We start from the raw sequence: 18,270 nt of genomic DNA, 5'->3' as shown, positions 1-18,270 counted from the left end.
TAATATCAGTGGATAATTCTTGTTTCCCTAACATTTTTTTTTTTCCTTCTCAAAGCATGGTCTGCATTGCCAAGGTTAAAAAAAAACAAAAAAAACAAACAAAAAAAAAAACCCCAAAAAACCTACTCCTCTGCAGATTTCTTAAATTATAGATGCACACTTAAACAGTTTTAAAAACACTGCTTGTTCAGTGAAGGTCACCTTTCTTCATCTGAAATATCATTTTATAAATGAAATATGCTGGGATTTTAGAAACATGGAATTGGCCAGATGTACCCAATCAATATCTTTCACATATTTGCTAAAAATATGTACTTAATACTGCATGTTGATGACACAGCATTTATTCTTACTACAATGAATTGTGTTTTTCAAAGATGAGAGTCCAATTATATTTATTGACCTCTTCGTCCATACTTAAGGAAGAAAAATAGTGATGGAATGACTGAGACTGCTAGGGTTATAAAGCTCTGGACAATGTGAAAAAATGTAACACTTATTTCAATCTTCACCTTTTATCTGTCACAACAAATGACCTTAGCACTTCCAACCTTTTGTTACAAAATGGCATGTTTCATTCCAAGGAGAAAAAAGTACAAGGAAGGTAATTAGTCCAAACCACAAAATGGACATCACACTGATCTGATCTTCTCTCAGTAACTTTTTAGGTATACTCACATTCTGGCCAAACCACAAGTGTGCAGAGCATGGGTAATACGCACAAAAAAAGTTTTCACAGAATCATCTAGGTTGGAAAAGACCTTGAAGATTATCTACTCCAACCATTAACCTAACACTGACAGTTCCCAAGTACACCATATCCCTAAGCACTGTGTCGACCCTACTCTTAAACACCTCCAGGGATGGGAACTCCTCCACCTCCCTGGGCAGCCCATTCCAACACCTCACAACCCGTTCTGTAAAGAAATGCTTCCTAATATCCAGTCTAAACCTTCCCTGGTGCAACTTGAGGCCATTCCCTCTTGTCCTATCGCTTGTTACTTGGTTAAACAGACTCATCCCCACCTCTCTGCAACCTCCTTTCAGGTAGTTGTAGAGGGCGATGAGGTCTCCCCTCAGCCTCCTCTTCTCCAGACTAAACAACCCCAGTTCCCTCAGCCGCTCCTCGTACGACATGTGCTCCAGACCCTTCACCAGCTTCGTTGCCCTTCTCTGGACACGCTCCAGTAATTCAATGTCCTTTTTGTAGTGAGGGGCCCAAAACTGAACACAGTCATCGAGGTGTGGCCTCACCAGTGCCGAGTACAGGGGTAAGATCACTTCCCTGTCCCTGCTGGCCACGCTATTTCTGATACAAGCCAAGATACCATTGGCCTTCTTGGCCACCTGGGCACACTGCTGGCTCCTGTTCAGCCGGCTGTCAATCAACACCCCCAGGTCTCTCTCTGACTGGCAGCTCTCCAGCCACTCCTCCCCAAGCGTGTAGCGCTGCTGGGGGTTGTTGTGGCCCAAGTGCAGCACCCGGCATTTGGCCTTATTGAAACTCCTACAGTTGGCCTTAGCCCATCGCTCCAGCCTGTCCAGATCTCTCTGCAGAGCCTCCCTACCCTCGAGCAGATCAACACTCCCACCCAACTTGGTGTCATCTGCAAGCTCACTGAGGGTGCACTCGATCCCCTTGTCTAGATCATCAATAAAGATGTTAAACAGGAGTGGCCCCAAAACCGAGCCCTGGGGGACACCACTCGTGACCAGCCGCCAACTGGATTTAACTCCATTCACCACAACTCTTTGCTCCTGGCCATCCAACCAGTGTTTTACCCAGCAAAGCGTGTGCCCATCCAAGCCATGAGCAGTCAGTTTTGCCAGGAGAATGCCGTGGGAAACGGTGTCAAAGGCCTTGCTGAATTCAAGGTAGAGAACGTCCACAGCCTTTCCATCATCCAATAAGCAGGTCGCCCTGTCGTAGAAGGAGATCAGGTTTGTCAAGCAGGACCTGCCTTTCATAAACCCATGCTGACTGGGCCTGATCATCTGGTTGTCCTGCATGTGTTGTATGATGGTACTCAGGATGAGCTGCTCCATCAGCTTCCCGGGCACCGAAGTCAGGCTGACAGGCCTGTAATTTCCTGGATCACCCTTCCGACCCTTCTTATATATTGGTGTCACATTGGCCAATTTCCAATCTGTCGGGACCTCCCCGGTCAGCCAGGGCTGCTGGTAAATGATGGAAAGCAGCTTGGCGAGCACCCCAGCCAGCTCCTTCAGCACCCTCGGGTGTATCCCATCCGGTCCCATAGACTTGTGTGTGTCTATGTGATGCAGTAGGTCACTGACTATCTCCTCCTGGATTGTGGGGGGGTCGTTCTCCCAGTCTCTGTCTTCTGGCTGAAGAGGCTGGATTCCCTCAATACAACTAGTCTTGTTATTAAAGACTGAGGCAAAGAAGGCATTAAGCACCTCAGCCTTTTCCTCATCACTTCTTACCATGTTTCCTCCTGTGTCTAGCAGGGGATGGAGGCTCTCCCTGGTCTTTCTTTTGCTGTTGACATAGAAACATTTCTTCTTGTCCTTGATTGCTGAAGCCAGATTAATTTCTAGCTGGGCTTTAGACCTCCTGATTTCTGCCCTGCATAGCCTCACGGCATCTTTGTAATCATTGTGAGTGGCTAGCCCCTTCTTCCAAAGGCCGTAAACTCTCCTTTTCTCCTTGAGTTGCAGCCAAAGCTCCCTGTTCAGCCAGGGTGGTCTTCTCTGCCGTCGGCTTCTCTTACAGCACCTGGGGACAGCCTGCTCCTGAGCCATTAAGAATTCCTTCTTAAAGAGTATCCAGCCTTCCTGGACCCCTATACCCTTCAGGATCATCTCCCAAGGGATTCTGTCAAGCAGTTGCCTAAGCAAGTCAAAGTCAGCCCTTTTGAAGTCCAGGATGGCAGTTCTGCTGCTCCCTCTCCTGGCCTCTCTAAGTATAGAGGACTATTATTTCATGATCGCTGTGCCCTAGTTGGCCTCCAACCACCACATCATCCACCAGTCCTTCTCTGTTCACAAAGAGGAGGTCCAGCAGGGCACCTTCTCTGGTCGGTTGACTCACCAGCTGTGTTAGGAAGTTATCTCCCACACATTCCAGGAATCTCCGGGACTGGTCCCGCTCTGCTGTGTTGTATTTCCAGCAGATGTCTGGGAAGTTAAAGTCTCCCACAAGAACAAGGGCAAGCGATCGTGAGATTTCTCTTAAGTGCCTATAGAATATTTCACCCACCTCTCTGTCCTGGTTGGGTGGCCTATAGTAGACTCCTACTACAACATCTGCCCTGTTGGCCTTCCCCCTGATTCTAACATAAAAGACACTCCACCCTGTCTTCATTACACTTGTACTCAAAGCAATCATAACAGTCCCTAACATACAGCGCCATAAATCTCTCTTCATTGATTTAGGACTTCTGGTAATATTGTCGCTGCCTACCTGAAAAAACAAGAGAGTGTAGTAGTCTTTGGGCCTCACTAGAGTGGGGAGTTTTGCCGTGAGGTCCTTCACCCGGGCCTCAGGGACGCAGCAGACTTCCCTATGAAGCAGGTCTGGTCTGCATATTGGGCCTTCGACACCCCTCAGAATGGAGTCACCCACTACAGTGACTCTTCTGGGGTTCTTTTTAGAACTGGTTTTAATACCTGGTCTAGAGCGACCTGGCCTTGGTGGACCTTGGTCTTCCTCCTTGTTTGACTCATTTTCATCATCCTTCTCTGCTTCATTCAAAAGTTCCAGGGTCCCGTACCTGTTGTGAAGGGACACTATGGAAGGTGAGGGAGGTCAGGAGAGGATTTTCCTGCCTCCTTGAGCAGGGACCTGTTTCCAGCCTCCCCCATCTCTTAGGTCCCCTCCTTCTGCCTGGTAGCAAGAGGATGAGGGATTGCCTGCCTCTTCTGGAGCCTTCATTTGCTCCTGTTGCTTCTTGAATGCACTTCGTTTTGCAAGACAGCATGGCAGCAATTCTTTCACTGGCCATTAGTGCTAGAAATGTAAATCAGATGAGATTAGATCTCTTTAGTTTACAGATCTCATTTTTTGTCATAAATAATAAAAGTAATTCAAAGTAATACAAAGAACAAAGTACAATTCAGAGAAGAGGGTATAAATATACAATGAGAAAATTACTACTTAAAAATATCATGGGAATTAATACCTGAAGAACACAGTTCTGAAATCTTCTACTTTATGAATACAGATAATTTGATTTTAAAGATAACATATGTTTGTAAATTGACAGGCTGATTCTGCCTGCTGATCATTACTTTGAGCTCTTTTCAGGTCTCCCTTTCATCTAAGATGCAGTAAGTAAGAAACCATCTACGCCTACAACATATCTACAGATGAATAAAGTGCTGGGGCAAACAACATTTAAGGCAAGTTCAGCAAGTTTGGCATGTTTCTTGCCTCTTTTGACCATGATCTACACCAGAGAACCATAATCTACATCAGGTTGGATGGTTGTAGGGGGGTTGAACTATATCACCTTTAAAGGTTCTTTCTAACCCAAACTGTGATTCTTCTGTTCTGTGATTCTTCTGTTGTGATTCTTCTGTTCTGTGATTCTTCTGTTCTGTGATTCTTCTGTTCTGTGATTCTTCTGTTCTGTGATTCTTCTGTTCTGTGATTCTTCTGTTCTGTGATTCTTCTGTTCTGTGATTCTTCTGTTCTGTGATTCTTCTGTTCTGTGATTCTTCTGTTCTGTGATTCTTCTGTTCTGTGATTCTTCTGTTCTGTGATTCTTCTGTTCTGTGATTCTTCTGTTCTGTGATTCTTCTGTTCTGTGATTCTTCTGTTCTGTGATTCTTCTGTTCTGTGATTCTTCTGTTCTGTGATTCTTCTGTTCTGTGATTCTTCTGTTCTGTGATTCTTCTGTTCTGTGATTCTTCTGTTCTGTGATTCTTCTGTTCTGTGATTCTTCTGTTCTGTGATTCTTCTGTTCTGTGATAATCTACATGGACACAGAACATCAGGTTCTTACCTGTACCCAAAATATATGCTAGATTTCTAAGACATCTAGAAAACATCTGGAGAATAATATGGATGGGATAGCAAAGCACTGAGAAATTGTGTTCAAAAAAGTCACAAAGATGAGTGGAGAAATCAAGGCTCTATTTCTAAAATTCCTGATACCAGTTTGTGCCCGAATAATGCAATGTGCTCCAACAGAAGCATGCTAATATTATAAATAGACAATATAGTTGCATACAGTCAGAGTAGAAATAAGTAAGGGAAAGGCAAGATGAGGAGGAAGGCAGCTGATGGACTATGAGCAACAACAGCGTGACTGCTCTGAGGATGTCCCTGTGTGCCTACGGCTGAAGTGCAGCAATACTTCCCACGTGTGTTTTTTATAATAATAGTTCTAAAAAATGTCACCTTTCCATTTCTTTTCTGCAAAGCTTGCAGTTTAAGAGCTTGATACTTTGCTTATGTGGGCCTAAGTGTTTCAGGGAGAGCTACCAGATTTCAACACTAACCTGCGAAATGCTATTCTTAGTGACCTGTGTATGAGGAAAAGCTGAGGGATAAGTCTCTGCGTGTTCTAGAGACCTCCTGTGCTGACTGTGCAGTACTGCACTTCTGGGAAGGCCTGAAAAGGCCTTTTGATTTCTCTGCTTGCCAAAGTGTTGCACGTCTGGTTAAAAAATACTGAGATGATTTCTTAGCTTTTTTGTCCTTCCCTCCCCGCCCCAAGATGGTGCTGCAAAATCATGCCATTTTAAAGTAATAGTTTTGTAAAGAAAACTGAATCTCCTCCTAAAGTAAGAATAAGACTGGAAAAGCACATGGGTTTTAGAAAATGGTGTACTATCCACACGTGGTAACCACTTGTATATTGAAGAAGTATCATTTACTGTAAATTTCAGAGATGCTGGAATTGCAGGGGATTTTTGTTTGCGTTTTTTTTCTTTGTTCTTTCTGGGTTGGGTTTTTTTTGTTGTTTTTGTTTTTGTTTTTTTTTTTAAGTATGTGGTCATTATGAGCCCGCCCTGAGTTCTTGCAATGGTTAGCATGTCCAAGGAGAATGGAGGACTTGAGAATGTGATGCTCTAAACTGTGTAATCCTGCTGTTATCAATAAAGAACCCAATACCTTTATTATTCTATTTTCAGTAGCCTGCCTTCAAGCCCAAGTTCTGGGAGCACATGTATCCTGTTTAGATTTGGAGACTGTTACCTTGAAGACAAAGCCTGTGACTTGAGATGAGTGAGTGAAATTGCTCTTTGCAAGGATTTATAGGAACCTCTGTGTGTGTGTCTAAACCTTATTGCATCAAGAAGGTACTCCTATCCACTAGCTAATAAGTAAGCTCTAGAAGTGGGGTCTCTTTTCTGGAATGAAATATCAGTCTCTCCAAACTTAATTCAGTTACACTGACTGTCCATTATAAATTCATTAATGTGCAACAGCAGGCCATATGCAATTTGAACTTTTCAGTCATGGTAGGGATCTGTTGTTGGGTGTTGTTACTGCATCAGTATCAAAAGACAACCTAAAAATGGGACAGCAACTGAAAAGAACAGTGGGAAACAAAAGACTTGATTTTTATTTATTTTTTTTAATCCTTGCTTCCTGCATAGTTTTCTGACATTTGATTCCCAATAACCTTTCTCCTACAACTTTCTATACACTAGAACATCCCAGGGATACGGTCACATTTCAAAGAGATGAAAGCTCGATACGAGTACAATATTGTGCAGAAAATTTTGGTTATTCAGGAATGTACAGTAGTATCTTAAACACATCATTAGGGTTATCAAAATTTATGGATTTTCTTCAGTAATAACTATGAGCAGTTGCCTTCTGGAAAACATGCTATTAAGAAGCATGTTTCAAGCTGCTTTATTATAATATCAGAACTGGGAAGCAAAAATCTGGGCACTGGAGCTTTTTGGAAAAAACATGCACCAAATGCTGTGAGTCTTATTTAGAAAAACAAAATCATGCAAGCTGACAGCAGGGAGCTGTTTTCAAATTGATCTATCAGCAACAAGTGTGTCACTGAATGTTTTTTGGTGGTCAGCAGGCCATCCTGGGTGAGGGTTAGTATGCAGGCATTTGGCAAACAGGCCAATGTTCCCACTAGCTTTTCTCCCCAGCTGGTGTTCCACTTGACTACTTGGTCATTGCCTTTAGAAGAGAAAACTTAATTTGCGAATACTTTTCAGTAGTGGGAGACACATAGGAACAGTGACCTGTTAAGTGTTGCCAATATCAAGACAAAAAATACTTTGCTCTAGAAGGTACTAACAGCTATGGCTAAACAGACAACTTCAAAATCTGTCAAAAAACTATAATAGCTCTAAAGATCTCAAAATCAAGTGTAAATGTTGCTCAGCAGAATTGGAAAGCCTAGAGAGGAAACAAATTCAGCTCATGAGGGATTTAAACAAAAATTTTCCTTGTCAAATAATTGAAACCATTTGCATTTACACTTATTGCTGTATATAGATCTGCCTCTAAGCACCTGACATTTGGAATGGTTTTCTGCAGCTCTGTTTGCTATCTCCTTGTGCATGATGTTTTTGCCTTCGTACATGTTTTGTCTGTGTACACGTTCTTTCCTGCTAAAAGTATGGAGCATTTGCAAGGTGTAGCTTGTCTAAGTTTTCACAGTATCACAGAATAGGAGGTAAGAAGGGACCTCTGGAGGTCATCTGGTCAAAACTGCCTGCTCAAGCAGGGCCACCTACAGCCAGTTGCCCAGGGCCATGTCCAGACAGCTTTTGAATATCTTCAAGGAGGAAGACTCTACCACTTCTCTGGGCAACCTCTGCCAGTGCTTAGTCACCCTTATATTAAAAAGCACTTCCTCATGTTCACATGGAGCCTCCTGTGTTTCAGTTTGTGACAATTGCCTCTGCTCCTCTCACTGGGCACCAGTGAAAAGAGCCTGGCGCTCTCATCTTTACACCCTCCGTCCAGGTACTTGTACACATGGATAAGATCCACCCTGAGCCTTCTCTTCTCCAGGCTGAGCATAGAATCATAGATTCATAGAAAAAACAGCCACAGCTCTCTCAGCCCTTCTTCATAGGAAAGATGCTCCAGTCCCTTAATCATCTCAGTGGCCCTTCACTGGACTTTCTCCATTATGTCCATGTCTCTGTTGTACTGGGGAGCTCAGAACTGGACACAGCACTCCAGGTGTGACCACCTCAGTGCTGAGCAGAGGGGAAGAATCAGCTCCCTCAACCTGCTGGCAACACTCCTTCTAATGAAGCCCAGGAATCTGTTATCCTTCTTTACTCCAAGTACACATTGTTGGCTCACAGTCAACTTGGTGTCCACTGGGACCCTCAGGTCTTGTTCTGCAAAGCTGCTTCCCGCTTGGGTAGCCCCCAGCACATATTGGTGCATGGGGTTGTTCCTCCCCAGGTGCAGGACTTTGCACTTACCCTTATTGAACTTCATGAGGCTCCTGGCAGCCCATTTCTCCAGCCTGTCAAGGTCTCTCTGAATGGCAGCACAACGCTGGCATATCAGCCACTCAGGACTGGACCCAGTGTTGACCCCTGGGGTACACCATTAATTACTGCTCTTCAACTAGACTTCTATTGATTTCCACTCTCTGGGCCAGGCTGTTCAGCCAGTTTTCAATCCACCTCACTGCTCATCCAGACCATGCTTCAAGAGCTTCTCTATGACGATCTTATATGAGACAGTGTCAAAAGCCTCAGTGAAGTCCAGGTAAACAATATCCACTTCTCTCCACTCATAGTCATTTCATTGTAGAAGATTATCACATTGGTCAAGCATTACTTCCTCTGGTGAAGCCATGTTGACTACTCCTGTTCACTTTCTTGTCTCTAATCTGCCCGGAAATGCCTTCCAGGATTAGCTGTTCCATCACCTTCCCAGGGACTCAGGTGAGGCTGACCAGCCTGTAGTTCCCTGGGTCCTCTTTCTTGAAGACAGAAGAGACATTTGGTTTTCCTCCAGTCTTTGGGCACTTCTCCCAGTCACCATGATTGTCCTGGTTTAGCCAGGATAGGGTTAAGTTTCCCCAGCAGTGGGGGGGAAGCTCTAGCTGGGTTATTCAGATACCATGCAACATCACATCCTGGTGCCAAAGCGGGACAAGGGGTTACCGCGTGTACTGTAGGATTTGCTCTATTCTCACTGCTCTATTGGTAGATATTTTGCTCTGTTCATTGTTATTACTGTTATTCTTATTGTTATTGTTGCTGTTTGTTGTGTTGCTGGTGTACTGTTGTATTAAATCTCTCCTTATCTCAGTCTTGGGGCTTTGTATTTCATTCCCTTTGTGGGGGAGGGGCAGAGACCAGAGACTGGTCTCAGACCCCGGCAGGGGCTAAACCACCACAATGATCAGTTAAAGATTATCAAAAGTGGCCTTGTGATGTCATCTGCCTGCTCCCTCAGGACTTGTGGGTGCATCCCATCAGGGCCCATGGACTTCTGTAAATACAGTTTGCCTAAGTATTCGCTAATCTGATCCTCTTCCACCCAAGAGCACATCTTCCTTGCTCTTGGTCTCTGGGATCTGGGGTTCCTGAAAGCCTGGACTTGCTAGAAAAGGCTGAGGTGAAGAAGGCATTTGGTACCTCAGCCTTTTCCATGTCCTATGTCACCAAGAGCCCTGCTTCATTCAGCAGTGGGCCCACATTTTCCCATATGTCCATGTGCTAATCAAGATCATAAAAATATTCATGAGCAATATTTTCAAAGAATTTACCTTTGAAATAATTTACTATATCAACATGAGGGCCTTGCTACAAGCATTGTGTACAGGGAAAACTCTCTTCTGTTACTGTATTAACATAAGGGCCTTATTACAAGTGAAACAATCTCTTCTGTTTCACAATCTGTTACATTATAATCATGTTCTACATGATGTTATTGCTGTTGGGGATAGATCCAGCTGGTACTTATTATCTCAACAGATTCATTGTATAATAGGAAACTTCATGTACTTGTATCAGTTGACTATAACCTACTTGAAGAATAGAAAAATATAGTCTATTTTAGTGGGATAGCTATGCACTAAAATAAAAGTATAAAAAACGTTCTGAGAAAATGAGGGGTTTGGGTTTTGGTTTTTGTGTTTTGTTTGTTTTGGGGTTTGGGGGTTTTGTTTGTTTTTGTTGATTTTTTTTTTTTTTTTTTTTCTAATCTGGGTTTTTCTCCTCATTGGTATTCCTAGAAATTATTCATGAATTTCATTATCATACATTTTCTTTGAATTGTGAACTGATAATTGTTCAGATATATCCAAGGAATAGCTTTGTGAAATAACATCAGCCAAATTTCAAGTGTCTTCAGTACACATTGTATGTCTCTTCATGTGCACAGCTTGTGATGTATACATGGAAGCTGAGAATGCATGCAGCTGCAAAACTGTCACATGTAGGTTTAAAAAAATGCTGTATTTCTGTTTTGAAGTCATGTGTATTAGCAGATTCATACAGAAGCCTGAGGAAGCTTCTGGTTTCAAAGATATTCTTCCTATAGTAATCATTTTAATACTGGGTAGCGTAATAATACATTTTCAACTCTCATATGTGAAGTTATTAAATAAGTGAAGAGAAATTGGTCATTTTGAGAAGGACTTCAGTGCACCCTTTCTGCAGAGTTATCAGACATTTTAAATGGAAAACATTTGAGTTTGAGTTTCTTTTTCACTAGCAAGATTATCTTTGTCTGATTGTTTTTCTCTGCGTCCCCCTTCCCACACCCCAGTGCTCAGCTTCACAGTGTTACTTAAGCCAATCCAAACCTCTGAAATGGGCAGCCCCATCTTTGGCAAGCTGTTCCCACTTTGTGTTAGAACAGACATTTGAGATGCCAGATACAGAAACTGATACGGCTGGAAACAACTTCAGGGAAAAAAATGTAGTTGGATCAGTTTCCCATAGCAAGTGGTGACAGAATAAAAAGCAACATGTGGCCAGGAAGGCGAGTGGCACAGAGCATTTTGGCAACCAAAGCCTTCATTCATCCTGTAATTCCTTATCATCCCAGCTTCTGTTACCTTTGCATGGTGCTGGTTGATTCCTGATGTATGGAAATGTGAAGCACTTCAGTGGTCCTGCCACCTTGTACAGTTTTCTGCCCTGTCCTCAGGTCCAGGCAGTCAGTGCAGCCAGGTTTGCAGTGGAATGTAGGGTTTCTGTCTGTATTACAGACTCTTCTTGCTTCCAAGTCTTGTAAAATGCTGCTTTAGACACTGCCACACTGACACTGCAGCTAAGTCATTTATTACAATAGCTTTTTCTACAAATGATGTGACACTGCAAGTGGATTTTCAAAGAAGAGTGAGAGAGGAAGAGGATAATTTGGTGCTGGAGGCTTCAGAAGATTAAACATGATGTTTACTTTCTCCATTTAGACATTAAATGCAAATTCAGGTGATTTATGGTAACATTAGTCTAGATACTTTCCTTATATTTTAGCTGTGTTCTTTTCTTGTGTTTTACTTAAGCTGTCTGCATGTGCATATGAAAACATATTTGTATTCTGTGTATGTATTTAGCAAGAAAGTCTCAGTGAATTTGTGATTCCATCTATGGTGTTTGTCCAGGGCATAAACAGAAGTTACATTGTTGATACGAAGGCAAGTGGACCAGCTTCCTTTCAGCAGAGAGGAATTCCTGATGTCACTTACATAAGAATCTGAAGGGGGTGAGCAAATGGCTCATAAAAGTGACTTTCAACTCATTAAAATAAGATACAATCCCAACATAGATTGTGTGATGAAAATGATGCTAAATTTAATTAAACTCCCCCCCCAAGAAAACTCCAACCAAACAACAAAGCCCAACAACCTCAAACTCCAGTGATTCCTTTGTCTATCACAAAAAAAAAAAAAAATTCTTTGTCTAAATAAGTTTCTAAATCAGTTTGTGATCTGTGTATTAAAACGATCAGGTTCATTTTTAACAGAGGAAATATGTTGTAAAATACTCCTGTTTTCCCCCTTCATTTAGAGATACTAAAGTGTGCTGATTGGAGATTGCAAAGATTTCTTTGAATGCTGAACCGTTTACAGCATAATTCCATTCTCAGTTTCAGGTAGCTGGTTTCACGATGGTTAACTTTAGTTTCTCAGAACTTAAGAGCTAAAGCCTGGTTTCCAAAGAGGTAGAAGAATGCAGTCAATCATAACATTTCACATCATGTCAAAACCCCAAGATTTTGTCAGTAAAATGTTATGAGGAAATGCAAGGAAATAAAAGGTAGTATAAGGAAATGGGGGTTAGTGAAGAACATGCAGGCTATCTTTAGTGAAAACCCTCAAATACGAAAGAGGATATTAGCATTCAAACTTGTTCACTGCTCTGTATCAGACTTTTCTAAACTTGATATTGCAGGCAGCTTACTCAGGTGAAACTACATTGATTGCCAAACTGGGCATATTAACCTGATACGTTAGGTCTATTTATCTTTACAGAATAGTTTATAGAGAGGATCCACCTAAGATCTGCAATGCTCAGTACTGTACAACAGCTGTGCCACTTGCTTCTTGCCCCTAACTTAGAAAAGCTACATTTGGGCAGAGTTAGCAGGTAATATTCTGTGGGTACCTGGCAATGGGGATGATGGGGTCTTCGCAGTCCCTGTCTGAAAGTGAATATTTATTGGGATGATTGCAAAGGCAAGTTCATGTCTCCTGAGATCATGGGGGGGGGGGGGTTTGTGTGTGTGTTATAGAAAGTATTGAAGACACGTCTGCCATCAGATTGAATACAAATGCAATAGTTCTCAAGTGCCCATCTGACCCTGCACAGAAAGCTGCAGCAGCCACAGGCACCTACATGCCTTCAAGTCCAATGTAGAGGATCTGTGTTTTCTTTTGTTGGACCTAAAGAGATTCAGCTGGAGAATGTTGTTGCAGTTATGCTAGAGAGAGGCAGGTGATGACTAGATTTAGTATTTTACAGAAGTGCTATGGTGAGAATAGGCTACTTTTCTTACACATAACATATAGTTGCCTGAACTAGGAAAAGCGAAGAAGAATTTAACACTTTTAGCTGGGTTTGTGTATACTTGAAATTTATTCTTCTTCACTGGGGCCTTTGAGTTTTCAAAAGGTGAAGTAGCAATTGCTTTTTTGTGTCTCTGTGTGTGCACACAAGTATATATGTATATGCACATGTATGAGTTCTGTTTGATCTTAACTAACACATCTGTAATGTAACAGGTAATTCCATTCAGCCCTAAGAGGCTTGGGGTTTTTTATATTTGTATAAATAGATATGTTTTTAGGCAGAATGAGGCTTTGTTTTACTGCAACACAAATGAACCACAACATTACAAGCTCACTTTTAAGACCAGTTAATATAGTGTTAACAATTCTTCTTGGAATATGAAGCTTAGTAATGTTTGTAGTATAAACATAGAGCTAGAATTCAAGTCTGAAAATAATTTTATTTGGAAACAGTTCTGGCTCATTGTTTTCTATTGTTTTTGGATATCCCAAGGGAGAGAGGGCAGATTTTTGCTTTCAGAATTTGAAGAATAATGACATGTTATAGGAATGTGATGATGATTTAGAAAGCTGGTTTATTTTTGTTTCGGTTTCTCTAAGACTTTAGTAATTTTCTTTTCTCTAGCTGCTCTTACTGTTAAACAGCTGCTTTGTCTTGAGTGTGCTGGTGGTTAACAGTCTCCCCAGAGTGGTGGCTTGCAGTAATTGCACATTAGCTTCTTACCTAAGGAATCAGGTACACGGGAGAACCTCACATGCAGAGGACGCTACAGAATCACAGAATCATCTAGGTTGGAAAGGACCTCGAAGATCATCTAGTCCAACCGTTAACCTAACACTGACAGTTCTCAACTACACCATATCCCTAAGCGCTGTGTCAACCCGACTCTTAAACACCTCCAGGGATGGGGACTCCACCACCTCCCTGGGCAGCCCATTCCAATGATCCAAGTGTAGTTTAAGGATGCATATTCAAGGAGTGCGCTGTTTCATAGATTACAACTTCTGCAATCTAAATTTTACCTCTTTCTGTAACACTTCAAATGCACACTTAATATACATAAATCACACATTAAAAACCTTACACCTGTAAACTCCTCTAGATAACTTGGGGCATATAGTACAGTTTCTAGTACCATCTCTAGCTCCTTTTGCATTTAGTTCAAAACTGATCTCATATAGTTTTAGATTCTTTGTGATCTATATTACCTAATGGAGTGATAATATCACAGGTTCACATCCTACACAGAGGTGGTTTCTATGTATTATGCAACTTTCCTGAAAAATAAGGACATAACTAAACTCCAAATAGCCAGTGAGATTAGATTATTCAATATTAACATTACTGTTTACTTAGTAATTGCTTGGGTCTGCTCTCCATTCAGACAGCTGGTTCAACCCCCAGTTTTTTATGATATAAGCTTAGATGACTAACTTTTAGATGATTACATTCGGGATTTCTGTCTGGAAGAGCTTTTCCTCTTGGAGCTCAGTTCAGTTGTGCATGCATCAGTATTTATTGGAGGTGGCATAGGATATCCCATCTGGTCTCCAAAAGGGCATGGATCTATGATAGGTGTCTGGCACTGCAGTGAGCATGTGTAGACTATCCTTTGACACAAGGGAGGGGCAACTAAACTGAGTTCTAAAAACTTTTCCGTCCAAAATAACTACCTCAAATACCAGTTTTTTGGTGACATGAACCTCTTTCTTTTTCTAGTCTTTCCTGAAATTCTTCCTACCAGCCAAGAAACCTTTCCTGACTGATTTTTTTTTGTTATGTCTGTTCTGATATTTTAAATGAAGTTTTGATTTTAGAATACTCAAATACTGAATGCTACATTAGCTGAGCTTTGTTGCTACAATATTGCAACACTACAAGTTCTATTGTTCCCACAGGCTTTACTGCTTGAATATGTCCAAGGTGACCTAGAAACCTCTGATAACTGAGATAAGTGATCTGAACAGCCCAGGCCTTGTTGTGTTGGAAGGAATGATTGACTGCAGGGATCTAGTGTTTCTGCAGACAGAGACTGAGTTGACTTCATATGCAGGCTATGAGTATAGGGATATATTTTCCTGAGTTATGCAAGCATAGCATTCCATTGGTAAAAGTATTTACCATGAAAAATGGCATATGTATCCTTATGCTGTCATGAATCAGCACTGTCTGGCAGTGATTTAACTTAGATTTCCCTTTTGAAAAAGGATCTCTATCATGAAACTTTCAAATGCTTATTTTTTAGTATTTATTGAGTGGTAGCATCAAAAAGATCCTATTCAGAATGGACTCCTTTGTAGCTGGTATTGTTATAGAAATATATACATAAAAAGATAATGCTTGATTGAATGGGATTTTAGTATTGGATTTAAATTAATTAAATGAATTATATTAATGTTAATATATTAATTTAAATTAATTCAATTAATATCTCAGTATTGGATTTAAACAAAAGTTAGTGGGCAGAAGCACAAATGCATCTGAGTAGGAGGGAGTTCAGTGTTCAAGGGCTAAGCTGAGATTAGTGTGTTAGTGCATATCTGGCTGTGCTTTTTAAGTTCATCTGCTGACTATCCCAACCTACTGTACTTTGGTTTACATTCTGGAGCAGTCTCAAAGTTAGTGAACTGGATTCCTCTTAGATGAAACACTGGTAGCAGTGCTCCAAGAGCCACCGAATGTTCCTCAGACAGATGGGCATTCTGTTCATGGGGAAAAGAAGATGAGAGCTAGTCCAAAGTGAATAAATAGACAAACCTTAACCATGTCTGGTGTGGATGTCAGGTCCTCAGGATCAAGTAGTTTTCATTATAAATCTGCTCCTGTTTTTCCACGGTGCCTCCTGGTAGTCTACAACATCACGCTGCAAGATGCTGTCATGCTCCACTGGTAGGGTACAACTCCACAAATGTTGTCATGGCTGATAAAGAGTTACAGCAACGCTTGATAGGATGTGAACTCACCTGAAACTAGTTTTGGGTAAGTAGCCTGAAGCTTGAAATTGGAGTGGAAGGCAGGGAGGTATAGCGAGTGGGAGAGAGGACCCTTTTCAAATACTCTTTTCTAACTCAGCAGTGCCTCCTTGTCCCAAGTGAAAGCACTGTCGTGGGTTCAAAGTGGTGTATACAAGTTGGACAGAACCTTTCCCTTGGGAGATCATGTCAGATTAAAGTTTATAAATAACTGAAATAGTGCCTACAAGAAAAAAAAGAACTCTTTCTCCTGAGCTACAGCAATGTATTTTCATGAAACAAGTGTCTTTAGTTAATCAGCTTCTGCTCTTTCTACAAGCAAATTAGACATTGATTTTTTTGGGGGGGAAAGATCTTATATATACATTCAGCATTAAATTAGTGATGTTCCAATCCTAAATGTATTTTTACTGGATTCAAGAAAATTGATATGCACATGAATGACGTTCTGTGACATAATTACAACGTATTAATGCTATCTTCTGTGTTACTAGCAAGAATGTCATTAGCATAATAGGAAATTGTAGTTATGACTGAAGGCATAAGTCTACTATGGGTTTAGTTATCATAAGAAAAAGGAATATATCTGAAAGATGTGTTACACTTTCATTAAAGTTTAATCTTGTATCAAAAATAACAGGAGACTTCATGGTCTTGCAGTGTAAATTTTCTGCTCACAAGACAATTATTAAAAGGAAGATGACTATCCTTTTTTATTTCTTCTTGGTTAATAGTCATTAATAACATAAAATAACAACGTTAAGGGGACATGCCTCCATGGTATGCTAAAGTTTTCTGCAGTGTTTCAGTATAGTGTATAATATTTTCACGATGGCTAAAATGAAGGACCAACATGCTGAAATTCTACGAAAATAAGAATGAAAGCTTACAAGAGTGGCTGCTGTCAAATTCTGCTATAACAGTAACAATGAGATCAAATGTTAGATATCTGTATTTGCTGCAAAATCTAGCTCTCAGACCTTAAAGAGATGACAGGAAGCAGCAGTACTCTGTTGGTATGTGGTAGGTAAGTCAACAATTATTCACTGTACCTAAAAGCTGCTGCTGTTCTGTGGTCCCTGGACCTACCTGGAATACATCTGGAGTCATTATCAACCTTTCAATGTTTGCAAAACCAATAGGGACCAGCCATATGCATTTGGGTTCTCCCATATAATATGAAAATACAGTAATGGTAGGGACTGTTGCCTGTATGTGCCCCTAATGAGGCTGGTGGTGTAGAGCAGTCTATACTTTACAAACACGTCCATGAGGAATTAAGTATTCAGTGACATCACCTCAAGCATCTTTAATTTGTGAATCCTGTTCCACCATTAAATTCCATAATCCACTTCCTTTTCAGTACATATCCTTACAGTTGAAGCAAAGAATGTCTCACCACTACCAGCTGTTGACAGCTAAATTAACCAGCTAGTAACACTGTTCTGTCTGCCTTCACTGAAGAGGAAAAAGGCTAATTTGGTGAGTGATTTATGGTGTCTCACTTAAATGCTCTGAATTGCACAAGGAAGGACCTTCTTTCTCTTGACTACAGAAAGACTTTAGATCAGCTAAATTAGGTGTTTAGTTTAGGTAATATGAACTATTTTCTGTGCTCATAATGCTGCATTCAACTTACCTATTTCAGGTATCTACTAATTAGTGTCATATTTTCATACAGTCATACTTTTTTTCTCTTTATTTCCAATAGCTCCCTCCCCTACACTGGAAGATTGTTTCTCTCATGTCACCAGAAAAAGCTGATATCCACTGACTGAGCACTGAGTAACACTGGAACATGAAGAGAACAAACAAGGAAAGTCCAAGGATGGGAAAATGGGGCAGCTAAAACTTCTACTGTTGAGATTCACTAGAATCTGGTGGGAGACAATCTGAGGCATAGTTGTAACTAATTGTAATCACATAAAACCAAGATTGTTACATAGCTTTATTTTAACATCAGCTGGTTTTAAGCCATTTAGTCTTTTCAACTGTTAACAATCAAGTTTAGTCAGAAGCTGTGAATTACAAAGGCTCCAAAGTCCTGTTTGTAAAAAGTAAAAAATAAGAAATGTTTTGAAGGCTGAGTGACCTTTATCTCCCCCAAGGTAGAGAAATTATTTTTTCCAGTTACAGGACATGATTTGTAAGGGAAACATTCGAATTAGAGAAAATAGGTGGTTGTAAGGAGTTAACAAAAGGCTGCTGAAACAAAGTTCAGAGCTAGATTAGGTACCCATGAATCTGACAAAAAAAAACCCCAAACAAAAACACACAAGGTGGGTGTGATTGTTAAAGTGATAGTTGAGGAATTACATGAAATGATTAGGGAAACATAAGATACTGTGTATAT

The 18,270-nt window shown here is 40.9% G+C and overlaps 1 long non-coding RNA gene across 1 annotated transcript; it reads left to right on the top strand.

Moving 5' to 3' along the window:
• Positions 1-5,722: 5,722 nt before the first annotated feature.
• LOC141922276 (uncharacterized) lies at positions 5,723-17,803 on the top strand. Its single transcript, XR_012622938.1, has 3 exons — positions 5,723-6,199; positions 17,281-17,399; positions 17,629-17,803. It is a non-coding gene; the product is annotated as an uncharacterized LOC141922276 (long non-coding RNA).
• The last annotated feature ends 467 nt before the right edge of the window (positions 17,804-18,270 follow it).

This window comes from Strix aluco, chromosome 4, assembly GCF_031877795.1.
Source record: "Strix aluco isolate bStrAlu1 chromosome 4, bStrAlu1.hap1, whole genome shotgun sequence".
Taxonomy (NCBI): Eukaryota; Metazoa; Chordata; class Aves; order Strigiformes; family Strigidae; genus Strix; species Strix aluco.
The sequence above is the reverse complement of the archived record's forward strand: the minus strand, read 5'-3'. Positions and strand labels throughout refer to the sequence as shown.